Below are 22,757 nucleotides of genomic sequence, written 5' to 3' on the forward strand. Positions count from 1 at the left end.
AGAGGGCGCAATTCTTACCCAATTTGAATGAATTTTGGCACGTAGTATTTTAGTAAGATATCCAACAACTGTGCCAAGTATGGTTCAAATCGGTCCATAACCTGATATAGCTGTCATATAAACCGATCTTGGGTCTTGACTTCTTGAGCCTCTAGAGTGCGCAATTCTTATCCGATTGGAATGAAATTTTGCACGACGTGTTTCGATATTATATCCAACAACTGTGCTAAGTATGGTTCAAATCGGTTTATAACCTGATATAGCTGCCATATAAACCGATCTTGGGTCTTGACTTCTTGAGCCTCTAGAGTGCGCAATTCTTATCCGATTGGAATGAATTTTGGCACGACGTATTTTGTTATGATATCCAACAACTGTGCCAAATATGGTTCAAATCGGTTCGTAACCTGATATAGCTGTCATATAAACCGATCTGGGATCTTGACTTCTTGAGCCTCTAGAGTGCGCAATTCTTATCCGATTGGAATGAAATTTTGCACGACGTGTTTCGTTATTATATCCAAAAACTGTGCCAAGTATGTTTTAAATCGGTCCATAACCTGATATAGCTGCCATATAAACCGATGTGGGATCTTGACTTCTTGAGCCTCTAGAGGTCGCAATTATAATCCGATTTGCCTGAAATTTTGTACGACGGATTCTCTCATGACCATCAACATGTTTATTATGGTCTGAATCGGTCTATAGCCCGTTACAGCTCCCATATAAATCGATCTCTCTATTTTACTTCTTGAGCCCACAAAGAGCGCAATTCTTATTCGAATTGGCTGACATTTTACACAGGTCTCCAACATATAATTTAATTGTGGTCCAAACCGGACCATATCTTAATATCGCTCTAATAGTAGAGCAAATCTTTTCTTATATCCTTTTTTTTTGCCTAAGAAGAGATGCCGGGAAAAGAACTCGACAAATGCGATCCATGGTGGAGGGTATATAAGATTCGGCCCGGCCGAACTTAGCACGCTTTTACTTGTTTTAAGTGGAGTGCGTCATTCCATTTTGTGCTCAAGTGGCAGATGGAGTGAGGCGACCCCCACCAAACGGCTGTATACACCAATTATGACAATATGGGGCTAAATTCTAAGTATAAGGATGTGGACTGCGAATATGTCTAGCGGAGCACCTCACCACTAAATAGTTGATCAATTATAATGACCTAACAGGACACTGACGCCATACCCCCAAAAGTTATGACGTACATTGTGATAGGAGCAATATGGGGCTCAAATAAAGGTATATGGGAGTAGAACACGAATCTGATATTAAATATGGGTATATGTTTTTGGGGCACCGCCCCTTCCCCAAAACACCCCCTAAAGGGTGAACATTTACCGACCAAGCCAAAATGTGGCTCTAATGAAAGTTTTTTGAGATTAGAAAACAAATTTGATAACCAATTTTGGGGCCAAGTGTTTGGGGGACGCCTCATCCTATAAACGGGCCCAAGACTTTAATGGCAGCCATATCCACATCTGAACCGATCTAAACCAAATAGAAGAGGGATACCAAAGGACCCAACACAACTCATTGTCGAGAATTTCGGCGCAATCGGACAATAAATGCGCCTTTTGTAGGTCCAAAACCTTAAAACGAAAGATCGGTCTATATGGCAGGTATATCCAAATCTGGACCGATCTGTGCCAAAGTAACGAAGGATGTCGAGGGTCCTAACACAACTCACTGTCCCAAATTTTGGCAAAATAGGATAATAAATGTGGCTTTTATGCGACTAAGACCTTAAATCGGCGGATCGGTCTACATGGGGGCTATATCAAGTTGTATTCCGATGTAGCCCATCTTCGAATTTAACCTGCCTATGGACAAAGAAAAGAAACTGTGCAAAGTTTCAGCTCAATATCTCTATTTTTAAAGATTGTAGCTTGATTTCAAAAGACAGACAGACAGACGGATGACCATGGCTAGATGGTCTTAGATTTTTACGGCTATCAAGAATATATATCTACTTTATGGGGTCAGAAATGGATATTTCGATGTGTTGCAAACGGAATGAGAAAATGAATATACTCCCATCCTTCGGTGGTAGGTATAAAAATTCGAAAAATTAAAAGAAAAATTTGTTTCACGTCTTGTGTTTTTCACAGCAATCTAGTGATTTTAATAATAGAAAAACAATTCTTATTTACAATTCAGCAGTCCTAAGCAAACAAATACTTTTGTTTTGTTTGATAACGACAAGCAAAGAACCTATGTACACATTAGAGTTGAATGATGAAACACCTTAGGAATACCAAATGAATGTACTGTGTTAGACGGGGGAGAATGAACTTAATATTGGGACAGGTTTTCTTGTGTGGTACATAGCATAGCAATGTCTAGAAATATCTTACGGAAATATCTTAGGAAATATTTGTCAGTTAAATATGAAATGTTTATGCAAAACAAATATGCAGTGTATGCTTAAGGAAGAGTGGACTTTTCTCTTGCAAGCGAGGATTACAAAACATTTGTGTTTGATTCTCAAAGGCAATGGTAAAAAAAAACATGTAAGTAAAGGCAAAATTCGGGCGGAGTCGACTATATAATAGCCTACACCTACCCTACAACTATAAATTCGGGCAATATATAAATACATAGGTATATGGGAGCTATATCTAAATCTGAACATACTTTCAAACAAATAGTTTGAAAATTGTTGTTACTGCGGCTATATAAGTGCAAATTTGACGATAAATATGTATGGGTGCTACAACCAAATTTCATACGATTTTGATGAAATCCCACAGATATGTTATTTTTGTGCAGATCGGTTACAAATTGTGTTTATTACAGCCTTATAAGTGTAAATCGGGCGATACATATTCATGGGAGCTATATCCAATTCGGAACCGATTTTGATGAAATCTTGCAAGTAGTTAAGATCAGTAACAAAACAATTCATGCCATATTTTGTGCAGATTGGTTGAAAATTGTAGCTACTACACCAACTTAAGTGAAAATCGGGCGACATATATAAGGGAGCCATATCTAAATCTGAACCGATTTTGATGAAATTTTGCAGATATTCTAAGATCAGCAAGAAAACAATCCGTGCCATTTTTTTTACAGATCGGATGAAAATTGTAGTTACTATGGTCATTCAAGTGCTAGAGTTAGACTCATTGTCTAGCCCTTCTCCTTCTTAGCGTTGCAATCAAAGGCACAAACTCATAATACAGTGGTTGTGTAAGGTATGAAAAACAAGTAAAAACGTGCTAAGTTCGGCCGGGCCGAATCTTGGGAACCCACCATCATGGATTTTACTAAAATATGGGAGCTACATCTGGTTATAGACCAATTTGGACCGAATTTGGCACAGTCGCTGAAAGTCATAACATAAAATTTGAGCCAAATCGGATAAAAATCGCGGCTTGTTAGGGCTCAAGAAGTCAAATCGGGAGATCGGTTTATATGGGAGCTATATCATGTTCTTCACCGAGTTGGGCCGTACTTGGCCCAGTTATTGGGAGTCATAATAGAACACTATGTGCAATTTCAGCAAAATCGGATGAAAATTGAGGCATTCAGGGACTCAAGATCAAATAGGGATATCGGTTTATATGGGACCAAGTTCAGTTTCATGACCGATTTCAACCGTACTTAGCACAGTTGTTGAAAATAACAACAGAACACCGGATGAAAAATTTCAGCATAATCGGATGAAAATTCAATCTTCCAGGGACTCAAGAAGACATGTCGGGTTTACGTGGGAGCTATATCAAGTTCTTGACCGATTTGAACCGTATATGGCACAGTTGTTGGAAGTCATAATATCGGAGCTATATCAAGTTTAAATGGGAGCTATATCAAGTTATTGAGCGATTTGAACCGTATTTCGATGTGTTATAAACGGAATGACTAGATTAGTATGCCCCCATCTTTTGGTGGTGGGTATAAACAACGCGCGTCTTACCAAAACTAAACGGAATGATCTTATTCAATATTTGTCACTAATATTATATCCTCATGGGTTCTCTATCGATTGAATGCAAATACCAAACAAGTAAAAGTGTGCTAAGTTCGGCCGGGCCGAATCTTATATACTCTCCACCATGGAGCGCATTTGTCGAGTTCTTTTCCCGGCATCTCTTCTTAGGCAAAAAATGATATAAGAAAAGATTTGCTCTGCTATTAGAGCGATATCAAGATATGATCCGGATTAGACCACAATTAAATTATATGTTGGAGACTTGTGTAAAATGTCAGCCAATTCGAATAAGAATTGCGCCCTTTGGGGGCTCAAGAAGTAAAATAGAGATATCGATTTATATGGGAGCTGTATCGGGCTATAGACAGATTCAGACCATAATAAACACGTATGTTGACGGTCATGAGAGAATCCGTCGTACAAAATTTCAGGCAAATCGGATAATAATTGCGACCTCTAGAGGCTCAAGAAGTCAAGATCCCAAATCGGTTTACATTGCAGCTATATCAGGTTATGAACCAAATTGAGTCATACTTGGCACAGTTGTTGGATATCATCACAAAACACGTGGTGCAAAATTTCATTCTAATCGGATAAGAATGGCGCCCTCTATAGGCTCAAGAAGTCAAGACCCAAGATCGGTTTATATGACAGCTATACCAGGTTATGGACCGATTTGAACCATTCTTAGCACAGTTATTAGAAGTAACACTAAAACACTATGTGCAAAATTTCAGTCAAATCGGATAAGAATTGCGCCCTGTAGAAGCTCAAGAAGTCAAGACCCAAGATCGGTTTATATGGCAGCTATATCAGGTTATAACCCGATTTGAACCATACTTGGCACAGTTGTTGAATATCATAACAAAACACGTCGTGCCAAATTTCATCCCAATCGGATAAGAATTGCGCACTCTAGAGGCTCAAGAATTCAAGACCCAAGATCGGTTTATATGGCAGCTATATCAAAACATGGACCGATATGGCCCATTTACAATACCAAACGACCTACACTAATAAAAAGTATTTGAGCAAAATTTCAAGCGGCTAAGCTTTACTCCTTCGGAAGTTAGCGTGCTTTCGACAGACAGACGGACGGACGGACAGACGGACGGACAGACGGACGGACGGACAGACGGACGGACAGACGGACGGACAGACGGACGGACGGAAGGACATGGCTAGATCGACATAAATTGTCGCAACGATCAAGAATATATATACTTTATGGGGTCTCAGACGAATATTTCGAGTAGTTACAAACAGAATGACGAAATTTGTATAACCCCCATCCTATGGTGGAGGGTATAATAAGTAGAAACAAGTAAAAGCGTGCTAAGTTCGGCCGGGCCGAATCATATTTACCCTCCATCATGGATCGTATTTGTCGAGATCTTTTCCCGGGATCTCTTCTTAGGCAAAAAGAGGATTTAAGAAAAGATTTGCTCTGCTATTAGAGCGATATCAAGATATGGTCCGGTTTGGACCACAATTAAATTATGTGTTGGAGACCTGTGTAAAATGTCATCCAATTCGAATAAGAATTGCGCCCTTTGGGGGCTCAAGAAGTAAAATAGAGAGATCGATTTATATGGGAGCTGCATCGGGCTATAGACAGATTCAGACCATAATAAACACGTATGTTGACGGTCATGAGAGAATCCGTCGTACAAAATTTCAGGCAAATCGGATAATAATTGCGACCTCTAGAGCCTCAAGAAGTCAAGATCCGAGATCGGTTTATATGGCAGCTATATCAGGTTATGAACAGATTTGAACCATTCTTGGCACAGTTATTGGATATCATAACAAAACACGTCGTGCAAAATTTTGTTCCAATCGGATAAGAATTGAGCACTCTAGAGGCTTAAGAAGTCAAGATCCGAGATCGGTTTATGTGACAGCTATATCAGGTTATGAACCGATTTGAACCATTCTTGGCACAGTTTTTGGATATCATAACAAAACACGTCGTGCAAAATTTTATTCCAATCGGATAAGAATTGAGCACTCTAGAGGCTTAAGAAGTCAAGACCCAAGATCGGTTTATATGGCAGCTATATCAGGTTATAGACCGATTTGAACAATACTTGGCGCAGTTGTTGGATATCATAACGAAGCACGTCGTGCGAAATTTCATTCCAATCGGATAAGAATTGCGCACTCTAGAGGTTGAAGAAATCAAGACCCAAGATCGGTTTATATGGCAGCTATATCAGGTTATAGACCGATTTGAACAATACTTGGCGCAGTTGTTGGATATCATAACGAAGCACGTCGTGCGAAATTTCATTCCAATCGGATAGGAATTGCGCACTCTAGAGGTTCAAGAAATCAAGACCCAAGATCGGTTTATATGGCAGCTATATCAGGTTATAGACCGATTTGAACAATACTTGGCGCAGTTGTTGGATATCATAAAGAAGCACGTCGTGCGAAATTTCATTCCAATCGGGTAAGAATTGCGCACTCTAGAGGCTCAAGAAGTCAAGACCCAAGATCAATTTATATGGCAGCTATATCAGGTTATAGACCGATTTGAACCATACTTGGCACAGTTGTTGTATATCACAACAAACCACGTCGTGCAATATTTCATCCCAATCGGATAAGAATTGCGCACTCTAGATGCTCAAGAATTCAAGACCCAAGATCGGTTTATATGGCAGCTATATCAGGTTATGGACCGATTTGAACCATACTTGGCACAGTTGTTGGATATAATAACAAAACACGTCGTGCAAAATTTCATCCAAATCGGATAAGAATTGCGCACTCTAGAGGCTCTAGAAGTCAAGACCCAAGATCGGTTTATATGACTATATCAGGTTATGAACCGATTTGAACCATACTTGGCACAGTTTTTGGATATCATAACAAAACTCGTCGTGCAAAATTTCATCCCAATCGGATAAGAATTGCGCACTCTAGATGCTCAAGAAGTCAAGACCCAAGATCGGTTTATATGGCAGCTATATCAAAACATAGACCGATATGGCCCATTTACAATTCCAACTGACCTACACTAATAAGAAGTATTTGTGCAATATTTCAAGCGGCTAGCTTTACTCCTTCGGAAGTTAGCGTGCTTTCGACAGACAGACGGACGGACGGGCGGACAGACGGACGGACATGGCTAGATCGACATAAAATTTCACGACGATCAAGAATATATATACTTTATGGGGTCTCAGACGAATATTTCGAGTAGTTACAATCAGAATGACGAAATTAGTATACCCCCCCATCTTATGGTGGAGGGTATAAAAATATATAGTCTCCTAGCCGCCTTTGAGGTAATGCAGACAAACTGGATCCACAGTGGTGATGATAGGCGTACCGCTCGTTCAAAAAAATAAGGCCTTAAAAAAAAGACTTCGTGGCACAAATAGTTATCGTGATGTATTGCGGAGTAAATACATCGGGATAAAATATAAGAATTTTTTTTTTGTTTTTTGGAAATGGTGAGTAATTAATGAAAACAAAGTGTATCGGTATCTCATTTGTCCCAGTGGCTCATTAGGTCGAATAAAAGAAGGGACCACTATTGGACATATTAAGACAATATTTAGTCTGTGTAATGTGTAATGTAAATTGGACAGATGATGGGAACTAGGTGTTCGGACGGATAAACGGGTAGACAGTCAAAAGTATATTCGTTGTGGTTTTTAAGGCAAACTTTAAAGTGTTACAAAAGGAATGATGGATGTGCTATATCAAAGCACAGTATATAAATTAAGAAAACGATGATGAACTGTAGGTTTACATATTGGCAAAAAAAATATAGACAGAAAAGGTCCATTACAGTAGTTTGGAGAAATCAAATAGGTAGGTTAGGTTTAAGGGCAGTCAGACTCACTTAACGTCCATTTTGATACCGCAGGAACAGGAGGAGGAAGGAAGACGCCTTCTAGTTCCTACCGGTGAACCATCCAGATCGCTGTAAAAACCCCAACAACTTGCGAATGTTCACATCCGCTAATTCAGATAAGTTCTCAAAGAAATGAGAAACTTAAGTAGAACTCCTTCTGACTGTCAGTGCGGGACAGACACTACAGAACATCTGATATGTGTCATCAGATGTTCTGTAGTCTCTTCTTCTTCGACGTTTTGACAACTTCGGCAAAGGTCGTTACTGCAACCATTAGACTGTCAGCATGTTTTCCGATCTGGCAGTGAGATGTCATGACGGACACAATGACCGAGACGTCTGTCAGCGATAGCAAAGCGGTAGACATATTCAAGTCAAGATTAGGCCACATATATATATATATACATATATATATATATTGATCAGCGTAAAAATCTAAGACGATCTAGACATGTCAGTCCGTCTGCCTGTTGAAATCACGCTACAGTCTTTAAAAATAGAGATATTGAGCTGAAACTTTGCACAGATTCTTTTTTTGTCCATAAGCAGGTTAAGTTCGAAGATGGGCTATATCGGACTATATCTTGATATAGCCCCCATATAGACTGATCCGCCAATTTAGGGTCTTAGGCCCATAAAAGCCACATATATTATCCGATTTTGTTGAAATTTTAGGCAGTGAGTTGTGTTAAGCCCTTCGACATCCTTCGTCAATTTGGCTCAGTTCGGTCCAGATTTGGATATAGCTGCCATATAGACCGATCCTCCGATTAAGGGTCTAAGGCCCATAAAAGCCACATTTATTATCCGATTTTGCTGAAATTTGGGACAGTGAGTTGTCTTAGGCCCTTCGACTTCATTCCATAAATTCGCCTAGATAGTTTCAGATTTGGATATAGCTGCCATATAGACCGATCCTCCGGTTTAGGGTCTTAGGCCCACAAAAGCCACATTTATTATCCGATTTTGATGAAATTCAGGACAGTGAATTGTGTAAAGCTCATCGACATCCTTCGTTAGATCGAAGGATGTCGATCGATCCAGATTTGTATATAGCTGCCATATAGATCGATCCTCCGATTTATGATGTAAGGCCCATAAAAGCCACATTCATTATCCGATTTTGCTGAAATTTGTGACAGTGAGTTGTGTTAGGCCCTTTGACATATTTCTTCAATTTGGTTCAGATCGGTTCAGATTTGGATATAGCTGCCACATAGACCGATTTCTTGATTTATGGGTTTGGGTCCATAAAATGCTCATTCATTGTCCGATGTCGCCGAAATTTGGAACAGTGAGTTAAGTTAAGCCCCTTGACATACTTCTGCAATATCGCACAGATCGGTCCAGATTTGGATATAGCTGCCATATAGACCGATATCTAGGTTTTAAGTTTTGGGGCCATAAAAGACGCATTTATTGTCCGATGTCGCTGAAATTTGAAACAGTGAGTTTGGTTAGGCTCTTCGACGTCCTTCTTCAATTTTGTCCAGATCGGTCCAGATTTGAATATAGCTGCCATATAGACCGATCTCACGATTTAAGGTTTTGGGCCAATAAAAGAGGCATTTGTTGTCCGATTTCGCCGAAATTTGAGGCAGTGCTTTGTGTTAGGCTCTTCGACATGTTTAAGCAACTTGGCCCAAATCGGTCTAGATTTGGATATAGCTGCCATGTAGACCGATATCTCGATTTAAAGTCTTGGCCCCATAAAAGACGCATTTATAGTCCGATATCACTGAAATTTGACACAGTGACTTATATTCGGCTTTTCGACATCCGTGTCGTATATAGTTCAGATCGGTATGAGGTATATGAGTATAAGGTATGAAATTTTCACCGAATTTTGATGAAAGGTGGTTTACATATATACCCCAGGTGGTGGGTATCCAAAGTTCGGCCCGGCCAAACTTAACGCCTTTTTACTTCTTTTTTTTTAATGAAACAAAAACGGTTGTGGACGGAAATGAAATTCTATTTTTCTGTGAAAGTACGTTCGATACCGTTAAGTATGGAACTTGATTCCTTTTGCATGGCCACCACAGGCACGTTTGCAGAGGTGCAGAATCTAAACACAATTTTCGAAGGGTTTTATCAAGCATAAATCGGCCGATAATGCTGCAATATTGCGTTCGATTTTCGTACGAAGTTCATCAATCGTTGCTGGCTTGTTGGTATAGACCATAAACGTTGACGTAGCCCCACAGGAAATAGTCTGACGGCGTCAAATCGCACAACCGAGGCGGCCAATCGACTGTACCTTTCGATTGTGACATTCGATGTGTGGCTTGTGTCGCCGTCTGTTGGCACCGCATGTCCTCTGGTTCCAATTGGGGCCAAAAATATTCTGTATGGTCCAATGACGCAACCGGCCAATAAACCACACCAAACCGTCATTTTTCGGAATGTAATACTGACTCATGGAGTACGTTTGGATTACTGCATAAGCATATTTTGCTTATTGACGAAGCCATTCAGCTACGAATGAGCCTCATCGCTAAAGATGGTTTTTCGATGAAAACGATGAGGCCACTCACTCCGACTTTCGGTAGAAAATTTTTATAATTTCGACTCGTTGTTGGCTCGTTTTTTTTTCCCTCATGAAATGGCAAACCCTACTGAAGAGAAATGTCAAAAGAGCAGCAAAAAAATGTGGCGTCGTCTGCTGTCCCTATCGGCCTACTTTCAGGAACTTACTGAGAAGGCTCAAAGATATTGGGCAGTATGTAGACGGGGCCTGAATCCGAGGATAGTCCACTGCCTCTCAGTAGTTTGGTGGACTACTATGGAGAAAACGTGGAACATAAGGACCATACAACGGATTCAAAAAACATGTTGTCTCGGCATAGGCTGAGCGATGAGTACCACATCCACTAGGGCACTGGAGACTATTCTAGATATCCGACAGATTAAATGTGAGGAAGCCACTGCAGCTATGAGACCTAAGACGATGGGAGAATGGATTCAGGATGGGAACAGCTCAGGTATAATCGAGGCGACTATAGGAAACCTGGAAGGAAGGTGCCATTCCTGGATTGACGGAACCCTAGTATTGCCATCTTGAAGATCATGTTACACGGATGGATCAAAGCTAGGGGACAGGTTAGGCCTGGGGGCCAACATTGACATTTTAACTCCATGCGGCCATGTCTGTCTGTCTGTCCTTCCGTCCGTTAGTCGAAAGCAGGCTAACTTTCGAAGGAGTAAAGCTAGGTACCTGAAATTTTGCACAAATACTTTTCATTAATGTAGGTCAGTTAACATTGTAAATGGGCCAAATCGGTCCATGTTTTGATATAGCTGCCAACAACTGTGCTAAGTATGGTTGAAATTGGTACGTAACTTGATAAAGCTGTCATATAACCCGATCTTGGATCTTGATTTCTTGAGCTTTTAGAGGACGCAATTCTTATCCTATTTGACTGACATTTTGCAGTGTTTTGTTATGACTTCTAACAAGTGTGCTAAGTATGGTCTAAATCTTTATATATCCTGTGTGTTTTACATGGGTTAGGACCAAATTTTGTATCCGGAAAATATTTTTTTTAAATTTCCCATTTGGAGGATGTTTTATTGAAATTTTGCCTTTGAACATTTTTTTCAGTGGAGGGGGAGGCGGATTGCCACCCTCCTCCCTGGCTAGGTCACTGGCTCTTATATAAACTGATCTCCCGATTTAACTTCTTGAGCCTCTAGAGGACGTAATTCTTATCCGATTTGGCTGAAATTTTGCACAATGAATTCTTCTATGAACTTTAACGTACGTGCCACGTATGGCTTGAATCGGTCTGAAACCTCAGATATCTCCCATAAAAATCGATATCCCAATTTTACTCATTGATCACCTAAAGGACGCAATTCTTATCCGATTTAGTTGAAACTTAGCACCAATAACCTTATAGAGCTTCAATAGCAAAGCAATTATTATCGATTATCCTTTGTTTGCCTATAAATATATAACGGCTAAAGAATTTGACAAATGCAATCTATGGTGGAGGGTATATGAGATTAAGCCCGGCCGAACTTATCACACTATTACTTCTTTTTATACCCACCACCGACGGATGGGGGTATATTCATTTTGTCATTCCGTTTGCAACACATCGAAATATCCATTTCCGACCCTATAAAGTATATATATTCTTGATCAGCGTAAAAATCTTAGACGATCTAGACATATCCGTCCGTCTGTCTGTTGAAATCACGCTACAGTCTTTAAAAATTGAGATATTGAGCTGAAATTTAGCACAGATTCTTTTTTTGCATAAGCAGGTTAAGTTCGAAGATGGGCTATATCGGACTATATCTTGATATAGCCCCCATATAGACCGATGCGCCGATTTAGGGTCTTACGCCCATAAAAGCCACATTTATTATCCGATTTTGCTGAAATTTGAGACAGTGAGTTGCGTTGGGCCCTTCGACATCCTTCGTCAATTTGGCTCAGATCGGTCCAAATTTGGATATAGCTGCCATATAGACCGATCCTCAGATTTACGGTCTTAGGCCCATAAAAGCCACATTTTATATCCGATTTGGATGAAATTTAGCACAGTGAGTTGTATTAGGCCCTTCAATATTCTTCGTCAATTTGGCTCAGATCGGTAGAGATTTGGATATAGCTGCCATATAGACCGATCGTCCGATTTATGGTCTTAGGCCCATAAAAGCCACATTTATTATCCGATTTTGCTGAAATTTGGGACAGTGAGTTGCGTTGAGCCCTTCGACATCCTTCGTCAATTTGGCTCAGATCGGTCCAAATTTGGATATAGCTGCCATATAGACCGATCCTCCGATTTATGGTCTTAGGCCCATAAAAGCCACATTTATTATCCGATTTTGCTGAAATTTGGGACAGTGAGTTGCGTTGAGCCCTTCGACATACTTCGTCAATTTGGCCCAGATCGGTCCAAATTTGGATATAGCTGCTATATAGACCGATCCTTCGATTTATGGTCTTAGGCCCATAAAAGCCACATTTATTATCCGATTTTGCTGAAATTTGGGACAATGACTTGTGTTGGGCCCTTCGATATTTGTCTTCTATTTGGCTCAGATCGGTCCAGATTTGGATATAGCTGCCATATGGACCGATCTCTCGGTTGAACAATGACTTGTACTTATAAGCATTTGGTCTAAATCGGATGATATCTATAGAGCTGCTATGCTGCATAAGGTATGCATTTTTTACTGGATTTTGATGAAATGTGGTTCACATATATACCCGAGGTGATGGGTATCCAAAGTTCGGCCCGGCCGAACTTAACGCCTTCCTTCTTGTTATTAAAATTTTAGTATCGGTTAGAATTATCTGCCCTAAATGTTCAGAAAAATTAAAGAAATTTTTGATTTGCGAACATCAAACTATTCAGCTTCGTATCTCCTATTTTTTTGTCCAACAAAAGCTCAAGCAGGAAAACTAGTTTACCACACCTATATTGCTGTGCTTCAAGTAAAGCAAGCCAAAAAAGAACATTTTGTTTTATTAAACGGCTCTGTTAAGTCTGGCAAAAGTTGTTTAATTTTTTTTCCTTTTTCATGCAATCATTTCAAATGAAAACAAGCCAAAATGTGATTGTATGATCTTGGGCGTTGTTGGTTGGTTGGCGTTGTCTTGTGCTCGCAAAAGCAAAAACCATTTCCACAACTTTGGAAAGCATAGAGGGAAAATCCAGTTTGTCTGTTTGTTTTTCTTTTGCAAAGTTGTATTCTCCATAAAGCCAACTTCTACACACATAATAAATAACAAAACAAGATTTCTGGATTCCTCCACCATCTTAAAGCCCAAGACAGATTCTGCGTTTCCAGCGACTTGTGCCAGTCATGTCGACAAAAGGTAATCACCAGCAGCCCATGTATAGACCACATAGCCCAGCCCCGCTACTCTTGGCCATAAGATACCAAAAAGCAAGAACGTCTTGGATTTTCTTATATGTGTACGCAGTCGAATCAACAAAAACCCATGAAAGTCATTGTAAACAACTTCCAATGAAGTGTGCTTTGTCATTAAATGTCCGTCTGTACGTCATCCATCCGCATGTGTTTTTGTGTTGGATATTACCAAGTTTGTGTGGTAACTTGTTCCTTTGCAGCCCCACCATATAAGGCCTAAAGGCTTAACACAACCATCATCTTCGCCATCGTCATCGTCATTGCCGCTAACAACAACGCAAAGGCCCCTACATCACCAAAGCTAAGGCACCCGTTTCCATGCCACATGAAAAGGGTCCAAGATTTTAATGTATTGACCCCATGTTGCTGGGTTTACAACAACATTTTTATGGCATTGAAATGGTTGCCACAAAATTTCTTTTCTTTTTAATGGATGCTTGTTTTTGTTTTGCAGCTATAGAAAAAACAAGAGAAGAGGGCATAAAAAGTGGTTCCTACATGGATGCTAAATGCTACTCACCCAGCTAAGGAAAACTGGACATTATAAATGAGTTTCAAAAAAGGCATTGTGAGCCAAGAAGACTCTTTAGAGATTTTCCCCCCATTTCAAAACCAAAATTAAGCCGGTAACCGGTTTTCTACTCAAATAAATAAAACAAAACGCATAAAAAAACACAAAGCCAAAGAATTCAAGTTTCTTCAATAAATTGAATTTAATACTCCTCTCTATGTTAAACCCAGCTACAACTTTAAGAAATGCTCCTAAGGTTTAAAGAAATTTTAGAATTCACTTCAAAGCCCTTTCCATTAACAAACAAAAGACTTCCTTTAATTTATCACCTTCAGATAAATGCAAAACAAATCATTAGTTTTCCGTTGACTTTAAAGCTCATACAAAAAATGGAAATAAGACACCTTACTTATCAGCTCCAATCTCTTCTATCGAAGCTATTCTTTATTAGGTGATTGTGACAACCTTTTTGAGCATTGAGCATAATGAAAAAGTTCCCTTGTCTCAAAGTCAATAAACTCTTATGAGTTTTGAATAACTTATTTAGATTTTTTAAAACGGAAATTCTTATCGCCACCTGTAACACTCTTCCCATAGTAAATGGTCTTTTTCAATCTTTCCCAACCATAAATTATAAAAACAAATCGTTTTTAATCATCAGCATATGTTGAGAAAATTTTGTTGGTAAACAAATCATTGGTGGAAAACAAAAGACTTAAGATACAAACTATGCCTAATTGATGTATAAGTTGTTTACGTTACTCAGTTTATGTTTCAAATTTAACGTAGATGCAAATAAAAGATTTAGAAGGGAGTCTAGTTGAGCCTATGACTCGAATTAGGCTATCATTGTAAGCAAATATAAAGTCCCGTTTTAGCTGCTGCTTAACAACTTTTACTGAAAACTATTATCTCAAACTAAACAGTTAATCGTACAAAATGTTAAATCTTTACATTTCAACATTTTTTATGGCCACAATTATAGCCCAGGGGTATATTCATTTAGTCATTCCGTTTGCAACACATTGAAATATCGATTACCGACCTTACAAAGTACATATTGGGTTGCCCAAAAAGTAATTGCGGATTTTTTAAAAGAAAGTAAATGCATTTTTAATAAAACTTAGAATGAACTTTAATCAAATATTCCTTTTTTTACACTTTTTTTCTAAAGCAAGCTAAAAGTAACAGCTGATAACTGACAGAAGAAAGAATGCAATTACAGAGTCACAAGCCGTTGAAAAAATTTGTCAACGCCGACTATATGAAAAATCCGCAATTACTTTTTGGGCAACCCAATAAATTTCGGATCGTCGTAAAATTCTAAGACGATTAACAATGTCCGTGTGTCTGTCCGTCCGTCTAATGCAATCACTCTAAAGCCTTCACAAATTGAGATATTGAGCTGAAATTTGGCACAGATACGTCTTTTTGATGCACGCTGGTTACATTTTTGAACGGGTCAATTTGGTGACAAAGGGTCTAAAGCCCATAAATGCTTTATTATACCCACCATCGAAGGACGGGGGTATATTCATTTTGTCATTCCGTTTGCAACACATCGAAATATCCATTTCCGACCCTATAAAGTATATATATTCTTGATCAGCATAAAAATCTAAGACGATCTGGACTTGTCCGTCCGTCTGTCCGTCTGTCTGTTGAAATCACGCCACAGTCTTTTAAAATAGAGATATTGAGCTGAAATTTTGCACAGATTCTTTTTTTGTTCATAAGCAGGTTAAGTTCGAAGATGGGCTATATCGGGCTATATCTTGATATAGCCCCCATATAGACCGATCCGCCGATTTAGGGTCTTAGGCCCATAAAAGCCACATTTATTATCCGATTTTGCCTAAATTTGGGACAGTGAGTTGTGTTAGGCCCCTCGACTTCCTTCGATAAATTCGCATAGATCGTTTCAGATTTGGATATAGCTGCAATATAGACCGATCCGCCGATTTAGGGTCTTAGGCCCATAAAAGCCACATTTATTATCCGATTTTGCTGAAATTTGGGACAGTGAGTTGTGTTAGGCCCCCTAACATCCTTCGTCAAATTGGCTCAGATCGGTCAAGATTTGGATATAGCTGCCATATAGACCGATCCTCCGATTCAAGGTCTTAGACCCATAAAAGCCACATTTATTATCCGATTTTGCTGAAATTTGGAACAATGAGTTATGTTAAGCCCTTCGACATCTACCTTCGATTTGGCCCAGATCGTATCAGATTTGGATATAGCTGCCATATAGACCGATTTCTTGATTTATGGTTTTCTGCCATAAAATGCTCATTTATTGTCCGATGTCGCTGAAATTTGGAACAGTGAGTTTGGTTAAGGTCCTTGACATACTTCTGCAATATCGCACAGATCGGTCCAGATTTGGATGTAGCTGCCATATAGACCGATATCACGATTTAAAGTCTTGGCCCCATAAAAGGCGCATTTATTGTTCGATTTCGCCGAAATTTGGGACAGTGCTTTGTATTAGGCTCTTCGAAATTTTTATGCAACTTGACCCAAATCGGTCCAGATTTGGATATAGCTGCCATGTAGAGCGATATCTCTATTTAAAGTCTTGGCCCCATAAAAGGCGCATTTATAATCCGATTTCACTGAAGTTTGACACAGGGTCTTACATTAGGCTCTTCGACATCCGTGTCGTATATAGTTCAGATCGGTTTATTTTTAGATTTAGCTAGTATACTTATTAGTATTTGGTCCAAATCGGAACCTATTTTGATATAACTGATATGGGACATAAGGTATGAAATTTTCACCGAATTTTGATGAAAGGTGGTTTACATATATACCCGAGGTGGTGGGTATCCAAAGTTCGGCCCGGCCGAACTTAACGCCTTTTTCCTTGTTATGGAACAAAAGTTTCCTTGGAATATTTATTTTCGAAGATCTTTTAGTAAAATACCATGCTAACTTGACTAAGAGTTTAACAATATAAGTGCCTTTTTATGAATCCCATATGATCTTTATTGGTCTACGAATTTAAGTTTGGATGTAAGGTGTACTCCATTCTTAAAATACTTCATTTCAGCCCGATATTTTCATGATGTCCAATTTAGTGGTGTTTTCGAGGGAGGGGTGGTCCCCCATATACTTGGCCCTGAAAAATATCAGCATCGTGCTCTTCTCTCAAATACCATTTATTTGAACCCCATATTGCCATTGGCTTACGAGGAGTTTACAGGATGAGGCGTCCCCCAAACACATGGCCCCAAAATAGGTTATCAAATTGGTTTTCGAATCTCAAATACCTTTCGTTTGAGCCACATATCGGCATGGTCGACAATTTTTTTCCATTTGGGGGTGTTTTGGGAAGGGGGAGATGCCCTAAATACATGGTCCTACATTTGGATATCAAATTCGTATTCTACTCCCAAATATCTTTCTTTGAGCCCCATATTGCGATGGTCACTAAAAAATTGCTGTTTGTGGGGTATTTTGGTAAAGGGGTAGTCCCCAGGAAATTAGTCCCGAAAAGGGGTATCAATTCTTGCTCTACCCCCCAATACCGTTTATTTAAGCTCCACATTGACAGGGTCGGTAAATATGCCCGATTAAAGGGTGTTTTGGGGATTGCGGTGGTCCCCCAAACACTAAACTCGGAAAATATATCAGCAATATCATTTAGCATATATCATTTATTTGAACCCCATATTGCCATTGCCCTCTAAATTGGATATCAAATTTGCTTTCTAATCTCATTTAAACTCCTTATTGCAAAAGTCAGCAAATATGTCGGGTTTGGGGTATTGGCCCTAAAAACTATGAATATTTAGTTCCATTGTCTTTAAGACCCAAATTGTCTTGGTGAGCAAATATGTCCTATATGGGGGTTATTTTGGTGTCAGCTACGTGGTCTACTTCCAAATACCTTTAATTTGAGCCCCATATTTATATAGTCGGCAAACGTGACCAGCTTGGGGGGTGTTTTGGGGAATGGGCGGTCACTCAGTGAGTTGGCTTTGAAAATATATATCGGATTCGTGCTCCTCTCAAAAAACCCTCTTATTTGAGCCTCATATTGCAATAGTCAGAAAATACTTACCATTTGAGTGGCTTTTGGGGGGGGGTGGCGTGGCCCCATAGACACTTTTCCCGAATATTGATATCAAATTCGTGCTTTACTCCCATTTGAGCCCCATATTGCAATGGTCGTAAATTTGTCCCCTTTGGGCCCCCCAAACACTTGATCCCATACTTGGATATCAGATTCGTATTCTACATTCAAATTCCTTTTATTTTAGCCCCATATTCCCATGGTCAGTAAATAAGTCCGTTTGGGGAGGGGGGGGAAGGTGTGGACCCCCAGAAACGTGGTCCCACATTTGGATATCAGATTCGTATTATTCTCGCAAATACCTTTCATTTAAGTCCCATATTGCCATGGTTGGTAAATATGTCCGATTTTGGGGTGTTTTTTGGGTTTGGGTGGTCCCCCTAGCACTTGGTCCGACAATACCTTTAATTTGAGTCCCGTATTGTCGTGATTGGTCTAAATATATGTTTGGTAGGTTTAAGGGTGGGGCAGCCCCCCTAGGCACCCCATCCGAAATTTGGATACCAATTTTTTATTTTTAGGGTACTATATCAGAGCACACAAAATTTTGCTTACCACCCATCTCCGAGATCTGGCGTTTCTGAAAATTAGGGTAAGGGTGAGGGTCCGCCCCCCCTTCAGATATCAAAAAATGTAGTACCCTATTTTCACCACGGGGTCTTTATGCACCATCTGTGAAAATTTCAAGAAAATCGGTTCAGCCGTTTCTGAGTCTATAAGGAACACACAAACATATAAACAAACAAACAAACAAACAAACAAACCTACAAACAAATACAAATTGATTTTTATATATATATAAGATTTCCTTGAAGTTTTAAACCCGAATATGATTCAAACCGGTCCATACGTGGATATTAGTGTAGATAGGGTAGGTTATTAATAAAATAGGTTAATAAATATATCTATGGTGATGGGTATCCAAAATTCGACCCGGCTGAGCTTACTATGTCTTTATTTGTTTTTGAAAATATTTTGAAATTATGCAAAATTTCACCCCATTCGGATAATAATTGCGCCCTCTAGAGGCTTACAGAGCACAATCCGGCTTGCAAAATTTTAGCCAATCGCATAAAAGATATCCGTTAATATGGGGCTTTTTAAGAATACTAGCTGGACTGGGCCCACCCCGCTGAGCCTTCTTTCACTTTCTTATTTTATCTGAGCACTGTACTGGCACGGTCGGGAAATAAGTCCTGTTTTGGGGTGCTGGTACGGCCTTTCAGGTATTTCGCCCCAACGTGTGCCTTAGGTTGCTATGGTCGGTAAAGATGTCCGGTATAGGAGGTTTTGGGAATGAGGGGGACCTCCATATATCAGAATCGTGATTCAGTCTCTAATAATTTATATTTACATTTGGCGGACTTTAGAGGTGGATCGACCTCCTGGATATCCCACCCTTAATAAATTTATAAACAAACTAAATTTCGCTTAAATCGCCCCACCTACAAAAAATCGCCATAATCCACAAATATGTTCAGTTTGAGGGGTATGTAGAGTGGGATGGCCACCCACGCACTTGGCCCTGAAAAAATATCAGCATCGTGGTCTACTCTCAAATTTTCTTTATTTGAGCCCCAATAGCCACTGGTTTGGGGGGAATTTATGGGGTGAGACGACCTCCAAACACTTGGCCTCAAAATTGGAAATTAAATTCGTTTTCTACTAGCAAATACCTATTATTTATTGCCATAGGCCGGTTTGAAGGGAGTTTAGGCGGCGGACCGTGAAATAATATCAGCATTATGCTAGAACACGATTTTATTTGGGCCCCATAATGTCAAGCATTTTGAAGGTGGCTATGAAAATATTTAGGGCTAATTATTTTTTTTGGAATTTGTTTTCTAAATTCAAAATCATATTTCTAAGCTACCACTTGGGATACCACATTTTTTAAGATCCGCGGGTCCTCCTTTGTCTATCCTAATTTGATTGTAAACAGTGTACTCTACTACCGAAGACCTATTATTGCTGCTGTATTCTATCCTGATCGGCCTTAATAAATTGTTTGTAATTCCTTTTTTTGGAAAAGGTGGGGGGAAGGGGATTGCCCTGTGACACATCCTTTAATTTGCGTACAAAACATTCTCTGTCGTCCTTCATCATGGTTTTTTTTTTTATTGGGAGGAGAGGGTCGGACCCACTGCGTATTTATTGTTGCTATATATATGTCCTGTTGAACTGCAGGACGTGACCGAGATACTTGAACCCTTATATCAATATTGGATTCGAACTCTACAGACATAGACTTTTCATGATGGTCTAAAATGCCCACTTCGGACTGTTTTGCTTTTGAGGCGGCCCCCTTGGTAATTACATCCAATTTTTAATATTCAATAATCATATTCGTACTCTACTCTCGAATAACTTTCATTGGAGTCCCATATGGTGCCGGTCGGTCCACTTTTGATTTTGGGCTTTACTTTTGATGCGGTTTTGGGCTTGAGGTGGCGCCCTAGGTACTTGGATTTTCGACATCATATTGGTATCGGTAAACATGTTCGAACGGTGGGTTTAGGGGGTGGGGAGGCCTCGCCGACACTAGATAGTACATTCTTAAGTCAGATTTGTACTCTACTTTTAAATACCTTTCGTTTAATGCCCATTTTGCCCCAAGCGGTAAAATAGTCCTTTTGGGGAGGTTTTTGTCCTTGGGTGGGGGACCCAAGAACACTTTGGCGAAAATTGAATACCAATAAATACCTTTCATTTGATACCCATATTGTCCCAATCGGTAAACATGTCCGTCCGGGTGGGTTTTTTTTTTGGATGGGGCGTCCCCCCAGGTGATTTACCATTGGGGTACCATAAGTTGTTATACCCTCCACCATAGGATGGGGGTATACTAATTTCGTCATTCTGTTTGTAACTACTCGAAATATTCGTCTGAGACCCCATAAAGTATATATATTCTTGATCGTCGTGACATTTTATGTCGATCTAGCCATGTCCGTCCGTCTTCCTGTCCGTCCGTCTGTCTGTCGAAAGCACGCTAACTTCCGAAGGAGTAAAACTAGCTGCTTGAAATTTTGCACAAATACTTCTTATTAGTGTAGGTCGGTTGGTAGGTTGGTATTGTAAATGGGCCATATCGGTCCATGTTTTGATATAGCTGCCATATAAACCGATCTTGGGTCTTGACTTCTTGAGCCTCTAGAGTGCGCAATTCTTATCCGATTGGAATGAAATTTAGCACGACGTGTTCTGTTATGATATCCAATAACTGTGCTAAGTATGGTTCAAATCGGTTCATAACCTGATATAGCTGCCATATAAACCGATCTTGGGTCTTGACTTCTTGAGCCTCTAGAGTGCGCAATTATTATCCGCTTTGAATGAATTTTGGCACGTAGTATTTTGTTATGATATCCAACAACTGTGCCAAGTTTGGTTCAAATCGGTTCATAACCTGATATAGCTGTCATATAAACCGATCTGGGGTCTTGACTTCTTGAGCCTCTAGAGGGCGCAATTCTTATCCGATTGGAATGAATTTTGGCACGACGTGTTTTGTTATGATATCCAACAACTGTGCCAAGTTTGGTTCAAATCGGTCTATAACCTGATATAGCTGCCATATAAACCAATATGGGATCTTGATGTCTTGAGCCTGTGGAGGTCGCAATTATTATCCGATTTGCCTGAAATTTTGTACGACGGATTCTCTCATGACCATCAACATACGTATTTATTATGGTCTGAATCGGTCTATAGCCCGATACAGCTCCCATATAAATCGATCTCTCTATTTTACTTCTTGAGCCTCCAAAGGGCGCAATTCTTATTCGAATTGGCTGACATTTTACACAGGTCTCCAAAATATAATTTAATTGTGGTCCAAACCGGACTATATCTTGATATCGCTCTAATAGCAGAGCAAATATTTTCTTATATCCTTTTTTTTTGCCTAAGAAGAGATGCCGGGAAAAGAACTCGACAAATGCGATCCATGGTGGAGGGTTTATAAAATTCGGCCCAGCCGAACTTAGCACGCTTTTACTTGTTATGCAAGATTTCGCTTAAATCGGTTCACCAATCTCCGAGATATGGCCTTTTTGGTAAAGGGGAGGGTCCGGCCCCCCTTCGGATAACAAAAAATGTAGTACCCTATTTTCACCGGGGGCCATCTGTGAAATATTCTTGAAAATCGGTTCAGCCATTTTTGAGTCTATACGGAACAGACAAACAAATGGATACATTTTTGCCGGAATGGGAGTGGAGCGGAACGAAAAAAAAGGTGTCCGCTCTGGATCACTGGTTGAAGGGTATAATTTTATTCTACATACCAAACTTCTGTCAAACCAGCAGAAATTTAAGCTTTTAGGAACAGAACAAGGATGATCGAGAGCTAACACATTTCGAACCGAACACTGATTTTGGTAATAAAATTCAATGATTTGCAAGCGTTGCTCGTTAGTAAGTCTATTCATGATGAAATGTCAAAACATAC

This window comes from Stomoxys calcitrans, chromosome 1 (assembly GCF_963082655.1).
Source record: "Stomoxys calcitrans chromosome 1, idStoCalc2.1, whole genome shotgun sequence".
NCBI classification, from domain to species: domain Eukaryota; kingdom Metazoa; phylum Arthropoda; class Insecta; order Diptera; family Muscidae; genus Stomoxys; species Stomoxys calcitrans.